This window comes from Quercus robur, chromosome 3, assembly GCF_932294415.1.
Source record: "Quercus robur chromosome 3, dhQueRobu3.1, whole genome shotgun sequence".
Classification (NCBI taxonomy): Eukaryota; Viridiplantae; Streptophyta; class Magnoliopsida; order Fagales; family Fagaceae; genus Quercus; species Quercus robur.
The window spans coordinates 53,137,680-53,146,525 of NC_065536.1; positions in this window are offsets into that span (position 1 = coordinate 53,137,680).

Sequence of the window (8,846 nt, forward strand, 5' to 3'; positions counted from 1 at the left end):
AATATTATAATTATATTGAAGTTTTTGAACTTGTAAGGGATATTTTAACATTTCAATATTATAATCAAGGGCATATTTAGTATAAAATAAAACTAATTATATATTTAAATACAAAATTGAGAACTCTTCAAAAAAAATATACAAAATTGAGAAAGAAAATTCAGTATTCTAAGAAATACAAAACCTAAGAATGGAATAGCTATAATATATGGTATTGGCAGAAAAAAAAAAGTTTGGGATAATTATATCTTCTTATCAAATGACATGACAAATTGACAATCATTATAGGATTCATAATATCTATAAACAACCTAAAAGATTTGTCATTATGGGATTCATAATCTCTAAAAACAACCCAAAAAAACAATTGAAGGCAAGCTTAGGTTAAAGCCAATTCAATCACTAAAACAATCCAATTCCTAAGCATTAAAAAAAATTTGCAGATTTAAGTAAATAGAGACGTACGTGGTAATTGGATTTGGTGAATCAACTGGTCACTTCTCTAGCTGAAGTATCATGCCCCTTTAACTACTACCATTGAGAATGAAGAGACTTTTTAATCAATTTGAGAATTGAAAGCACATTTTTCTTAATATTTGCTGTTATTTCTATAAAAATAAATAATGAAAATAGAGTGTGTATTAATTTTGACATTTATTTTTTAAATAAAAGGTCTAGATAAGTATCCTCCTTCATTTTTTATATCAAATCAATAAACATAGAAAGAAAAAACAAAATGCAATCATTTATCTCATTAAGAGTTTTTTTTTTTTTTTTAATTCACATATTTGATCAACATATATGAACCCTGAACCATCAATGGATCCTACTAATAACAGGATTTCCTGTTTGGATTTCATCATTTTGCATACTCTCACAAAAATTCTTAAACTCTCTTAAATACTCCTATCTTTTAGTTAAATAATTTTAAATTTAAAAACATAAACTGGTTAAAATAGTAATTTGAATTACTACTTTTTATTTTAAATTCAAATTTTCAAACTTTTATCAACTCCCACGTAGTGAAAGATTCTAAAAATTATAACACTGTCTTTATCTCACTTTTAAACATTATTCCACATTATTTTATCTATTTCTTAAATAAATAAAAAATACTTACAGTTATTTTATTTATTATTTTTTTGGACAAATGACTTCTCCTATTTGAATTTCAATGCCTCTAAATGGGCAAAAAAAAAAAAAATCAAGAGCTTCAATTTCAAATTGTTTCTTCCATTCATATCAGCCACTAACTCATGTACAAATAAATAATTAGAAAAAAAAAACCATCAGAAATATCCTAAGAATTAGGATACTATCTTTATCTCACTTTTAAACATTATAACACTAAATACAAAATAAAAAATAAAAAAGAGCCTCATCGCATGCACTGTTAACATATGATAAGGCCTATATGTATATTCTAGTCTCTAAACACACGCTACGTACACACGTGTTTAGAGGCTTTTAAAAAAAATAAGAAAACAATTTGTGTCTCTATAGTGTATATGAGGAAAAAAATTTCAGTATTATAAACTTGTTTAAAATAAACACACACATACAAACATGTGAGTGAGAAAACATAAAAAATTAATTTAAGGAAAAAGAATTAAGAAAATTACCTTAGCTATCTAAGTGAAAAAGAAAGGGAGGGAGAAAGGGAATTTATTTATGTTTTTGTTTTGGCAACTAGCTTGACATTCAGAAAAAAAAAGATATATATATATATATATATACACACACACTAGCCTCTCTCTCTATATATATATATACTAGCTTCTAAGCACGCGCTCACATGTGTGCTCAGAGGTTCTTCTATTTTTTTGGGTAAATGTTAATAATTAGCATTTATTATAATTTAGAATTTTTTTTTTAAATTTTCAAACAAATATAAAGAATAAACCTTAGAGATAAGCTACCACTATAATTTCTTTTTTGAATGTGAAGGGAAAAAAATCCTAAATTTTAGTTCTCTTTTTTAATTCAAAATAAAATTTGTTATTTAACAATTATAACTTTATTTCTAAATGAACTTACGTTTCATTAATGAGGGTATTTTTGAACCACATAAAAATCCAGTTGAAAGAGGGGAATCCTCTTATATATTGTAGTGCTTAAATTTAAGGATATGAATGAAAATGTGGGGTGAGTTTTCTAGTAATTGGAGGAATCTAGGAGAGTTGAGTTTGAAAAACAACAAAAAAGTTATCATATTTTGTAGGCTATGTTTTAGGTGTGAGTTAGACATATATTTTTACAGGGTTATTCTCAAATTAGTTTGGTCTCTATTTAAATGTTGGATGCATGGGTAATTTTGAAACACAAAATAAGATTCCAAATAGGAAGCCCAGTACTGTTTCATTCAACTGCCTTGTAAAGTTGTGATTTACAACTAGTTTGTGTTGGCTTTTATTCCGTGCCAAATTTGATTGTAATTTTGTTCAATCTCTATGTACCTTGTATTTTATGTGGGATTTCTTTGTAAGGGTTGTGTGTGAAAGAGAGTGTGAAGACTCAAGGCAAAGTGAAGAGCAAGAAGTTTTTGTGGGTAGCTTGCGAGAAGCCTTCCCGCAAAGTGAAACATGTGTCTTGCACATGACTGAAATGCAAAGAATCATGACAGAAGCTGACAACTGGTTTTCGTGAGTGTCTCGCAGGTAAGGCTTTCCCGCGAGATACCCGCGAAACATTCTATTTTGCCAATTTGTCATATCTGATACACTAGGTCTCTGCACATACTATATATATCCACATTACCCACATTCTAAGAGGAGTGTTTTTTATAGAGAAAACCCTAACCACTATCCTTAAAAGTGAGAGATTGTTATACCCACAATTCTCTACACAATCCATTGTGGTTTTCCTCAACTCCTACCTCTCCATTTCCAAATCCTTAAGAGGTTGATAGCCCAAACACTTACCACACCCATTCTGAATGTCAAGTGAGATTTTGGTGTTGTTGGGAAGTATTGGAAGAAGCCAAGTTTTGGTGGATGCAATCAGGCGTATTGCAGGATCTGAAAAGTTAGACAAGACATGGTTCTAAGAAATTCTGTTGGAGTAGGAGCTTAGAGGGTTTAGGTGCATTGGATAGATTAAGTTTGGAGGGTCTTTTGCTATTCATGTATCCCAACTTATTGTCTAGTGGATCGATTTACCGCTTAGAGGGCGACGGAAATGTTTTACGCCGAGTACTTCGATTTCCTCTTCAATAACACATCAACGTGTTATCTTGTGTTTACATTCTTCTTCCCTACTCTTTTGGCTTTCGTTTTACTGTTGTGTTTTGTTGAATATGGCTTAGAGTAGTTTTATTATTTGTTCGCTCGTATTTACTCTATTCCGCACTTAGTTTAAATTAAAGTAAAATCAATCAAGCCGTAACTTTTAATTTAAGGGTCTAAACAACTCTTGTATTTTAACACATAATCGAGCTTTCATATCTTAAATAAATTACAATAATTTGATTTGACACAATCCTTACACTATATTTTGCTTACACTATATTTTGCTTTGAATTCTTCCAAAAATATACTAAGATATCTATGTGAATTAATATTTAAGCATCAAATTAGTATCAACTATCAACATATAACACGTTAATCTGCTATTTCAATCAACAACAGCAACCAAAAAAAAAACAAACTTATAACAATCACTATAGAATAATTATAAAGAAAACCCGAAATTCACAAATTATAAGCTATCCAAATTCATAAGCATTAGAAGAAAAAAAATTAAGCATAAATCTCCACATTATTTTGGGGAAAAAATTATTTTAATTTTTCAAATTTTCAAATTTATAATAATATGATGGATTTTTATAGAAAGAATAAACCTAAAATGTTGTATTTTGCTTGCTCTCTGTTCAACTGATAGGGTGCATGAAACTTGGTTTAGTGGCTACAGATGTCAGTTTGTATGAAAGTGTGAATATTGGTGTGAAATAGCGTCTTTAGGCCAACTAATGAGAGCAAAAATATAAACAAAACAAAGAGGAGAAATACTGAAGTACATACCTGTGATCGCAATACCAAGCTAGAGAATTTGGGGATTCATATATATAGAGGTGAGTTCCACTAATAAAATATAAGATATATAATCTTGGAAATTGAGACTTCGGAGAGTTCTATTTAACATATAATTTCAAATTATATTGAAGTTAAATTATCTATCCATACTATTTATAAGATGATTCTCCTTTTTAGATTAGATTTTTATGTGGTTTAAAAATACTCCCTAAACCTTAGATTTAACAGATAAAAAATTTGAGGACAACCCAGTAAAAGTACATTTCTAACTCCACTTGAAATGTTTACAAAATATGACGCTTTCCTACTAATCTAGGTCTTCAAAATAAGCTTATCCAAAATTAAAAATAAAAAATAAAAAAATTATGACACTAGACCACTCTTCAAAATAGGACATTCTTTAAATGCCTACAAAATAAGACATCTGAACAAATCGTTTGGAATTAAAAAAAAAAAAAAAAAAAAAATCATATGTGAAATTCTAATCAATTAGCTGTATATGCGTATAGAGATAGCGTTTATTTTTAAAAAATATATAGGTTTTTTTTTATACCTCTTAATTTTGTTAAAATACTACTGGTTACCTGATAGTCCTAATCCAAGTAAATCAGCTATCTTATCCATATTTTGATATGCACATTGCTTGTTTTTTTTCCCAACGTTGGAAGTTTAACTCAAATCAATGAAAGAAGTGATAAAGTAGTTGTTCATAAGAACAAATAAATTGTTTGTTCTTATCCAAAACATTGAAATTTGGTGAAGTTATTTGACGCAATCTCAACCTCTAAGCTCAACTTTGATTATATAGTATAGTATATGATTATTATGTTCTTTTGATTACAAGCTTCAATTGTTTTAAAAAATAAATAAATTTAGGTATTTATGATATTTTATAGTTCTCATAGAAGAACACGTTTGGCTTGTTTAAAAGTAAAATATTTTTCAGAAATTTTTCCCATTTTCAAGTGTCTGTTTGCATGTAAAATGTGACCAAACTTGTAAAATATTTGCCGTTGACTTTAAAATCCTTTATAAAAAGTTTTAAAACGTTTTATCTTTAAAATTTTGATAAAACATCTTACAAAAGCACACTGTGACTTCCCTTAATTCATTTGGTGGCTAGCTCACTAGTTGAAGGCCTGACTCGTCACTCTGGCAACTGATGTTGGGGATCTGGTAGCCTAAATGACAATAACCGATGTTGAAGTCCAGTGGCAAACGCTGCCATTCCGATGAAAAATGTTAGTCGTCCAGTCATTAGAGATGTCATTGCAGCAGCCAATGTTGAAGATTTGATAATTGGAGACACTGTTCCTACCACTAATGCCAGAGGTCTAGTGGCCGGAGACACCACTTAGGCAATGGTTGTCTATGTCTAGTTGTTAGACCTCCAGCACCAGCAACTTCGGTGATTGAGCCACCGATTTTGGTGATTTGCTTGAAAAATTTTACTTGTCATACCAAATACCTAAAAATATTTTACTTCAAGATAAACGAAGGGCAAATAATCTAAAAAGACTACTCACATAAAAAGTAAAAACTTCAACAACAATGTTTCAAAACTAGTCTCACATAGTTTAGTCAGTACTTTAGTTGGCTATTTGTTGCATCAACGTAATTTTTGACACTATTTTGTTAGACTAAATTAATGTCAATGTGTGAAAGATAACTATTCTTTTGGTCCCTAAAATTTGGTACTGGAATGATTTTGGTTCCACAAATCTAAAAAGTTCAAATTTCAAAAGGGGAACACTTTGGTCCCTCAATCTATTTTTCTATTCATGTGACTAATGGGATACTAAGGCACCCCATTTTATATATAGGGGCCAAACTCAAACCAACCACATATTCAAGGGACTAGAATTGAACCCACCACATATTTAAAGGATCATAATTAAATTGATACTGATGAACTCTAGGATATCAGTGGACTGAAAATGCCGGGCCTTGATAAACTTGCGACTGGATCCTGAGAAAACAAGTAAAAACTCAGAGGAGACCGGTGGAAGCCGGCCAAGAACCCTCCGATGGTGAAGTTAGTCTCTGACTGAAAAATGTGAACTCAGTTTCTCAAGAACAGAATCCCTTACTCTTTCATTGGCGTGTGCTTATATAGTATGCGGGAAGCGGTTACTTGTTTAGTAACCGCTCCTACAGTTGAGGAGTCCAACAGGCTCGGAAGTAACTTCCGTAACTGATGTAGAAGTTTGTGTTTCACAACGGTTGGGCTTGACTGGCGACGGTTCGTTCTTCCACTCGGCGGATACGTAGTAATCCTCCCTTGTCCTTTATGGACGTATGGACGAGGAGATGGTAGCAAGCTCGTCCGTCCTTTACAGACTGACGAACGCTAAAAACCCCGCCTGTCCTCAAGGACAGACGGATGATAGAGAGCTCGTCTGTCCCGTTTGTCCTTGAGGACAGGCGGACGAGTTAGCAAAGACTTACCTCTTGTCTATCCTTTGGACGACACATATGGACGGGAGATGACTTAGCGAATTTTCGTTGCACATCAGATACCATTGATGGAAGGAAATTTTTCCCTTTTTGAACTTTGAAAGACTAAAATTGAACTTACCCCAAATTAGAAGCATCAAAAGTATAATTTACCCTAAATTAAGAAACCCTAAGCAATAGTGAAAATAAAAATCACACACGTACCAAGAAAATCAATCACACAAGAACTAACCAAATTTACACGGAAAACCTCTTTAGTCTAGAAGGAAAAACCAAAGGCATATCCAACCAATCCTCTAATAAAATAAAGATTACAACCATGGTTTTAAATACCAAACCGAACTGGCCAGTCTAATTGGCTCAACTGAGAACCAAGTACTAGTCTGATCCTGTACAAATGCCCAAAATTGGTAAAAAACTAGCCAAAACTGAGAACCGGAAGCAAATCTAGTTCGGTTTTTAAAACCATGATTACAACACTCAAGTTTATGTCTAAAACTTGAGTTTGCAATAAATTAGGAAAATGCAAGAATAACTTTATGGGAATAAATACAATCTCATTGCAAAAAACTGGAACCTAGTGAAAACCAATTACACTACAAGATCCTATAAAAAAAAATAAATAAAAAACACAAGAAGATTTTTTGTGTTGAATTCTTCAACTTTACATAGTTACGACACTCATAATCCCCCTCTTGAGAAAACCCCCCAATTTATTATCCTCGTGACATACACAAAAATCCCCTCCCTTCCACCCCCCCAACCCTCTTTCCTTTTTATTTATTTTTTATTATTAATTTTTTTTTTTTGGGCATAGAATGAGGATATATCATATCATATTATATATAATAAAAGTTGGGCTTAAACGTCGTGGTTGCGCCACGTGGCTTCACTAAATTGCAAAAATTTTAATAAATTTTTAGATTTTAAGAATAGATATATACATATTTTTTGGATAAATATGACAAATCAAGTAATGAAAGAAAGTAGTATTTGATTTACAACTATAACAGTTGTGTCTATCAAAAATGTTATTAACAAACCCTAAAATCAATAGAATAGAATGAGCTAAGGATAGAATTTAAATAAAAGAAGAGATTCTTTCATCTTGATGCTTTTTAAATATATATTATTTTTCTTCTCCTATAATTTCTAATTTGATTACAATCCAAATTTGATCATTTTCTTATTATAATATATAAGTTGATAAGAATCTTAATTAAAAAAATCAATGTAGTACACGTAAAAAAAGGTCCATCTAATGCTTCTTCTTTTTTTATTTAAATTATAGTACTACATGTAAAATCAAAAAAAAAAAAAAAAAAAAACCTTACTACACGTAAAAATTGCAGAAAAGTTTTTAGATTTAAAAAAAAATAGATATAATTTTTATTCTCCGATAATTTCTAAGTTGATAAAAATCTTAATTTCATTATAATCCAAATTCTTCATCTAATCCTTTCTTAAAGTACACGTTAAAGTCCATCTAATTTTAACTTCATACACCTCTATAAATTAGACTGATATTAGACTTTTTATTCATATCAACTTCTTTAATGTGGAGTGTATATATATATAAGATAATTCATAATAAATACCTACCATACAGTTTTTTTCCTCTATTATTCCCTTCTTCTCCCTACAACCTTACACATATGTATTTGTTTACTCTAATTTTTTTTAATGTATTTGTTTAATTTTTTTTTCCCATAAAATTGAATAGGTTTTGTGTATTTTTTGTCTTTTGTTTAACCTAATTTCCCAAATTTTTATCCTATTTATTTGGTTATTGTTTGAGCATCAATCATTAAATAGAGTTAGACATGAATTTTTATTATTTTGTATATCATATATGAATTACACTCAACAATATCACACTTCTGTTTTCATTTAGTACAGTTCCATTTGAAGTTCTGCATATTGGACAAACTGCTTCAACATAAACACCACGCCTAGATAAATTGTCCATTGCAAGTAAAGAATTACTCAATGATTTCCAAAGAAAAAGTAAGACATTTTTCCCCTTCACTTATTTTATTCTATTTATGCCTCAATAATTTTTATTTTGTTGGTCTTTTTGCTTCTTCTTTATTTATTTTTATTTATCCGTATTGCTCACATTGTTAATTGGGAAACTACTGTCTACCATTCTCTTTGTAGTTTAAGCCTTATTCGAAAAATCTTAATTAGGTGAACAAGATAGGAAATATCATGCTAAGCTGGGTTTTTTTTTTTTGTGCTACTTATTTTGGGTTGTTAATAATAGAGAGAGAGGTTGAGATCAAATAATAGAGATTATTGTTCACAACTAAAGGCCAAAATGGATGCTACTATTGAAAGGTATCACTTCTCAATTCT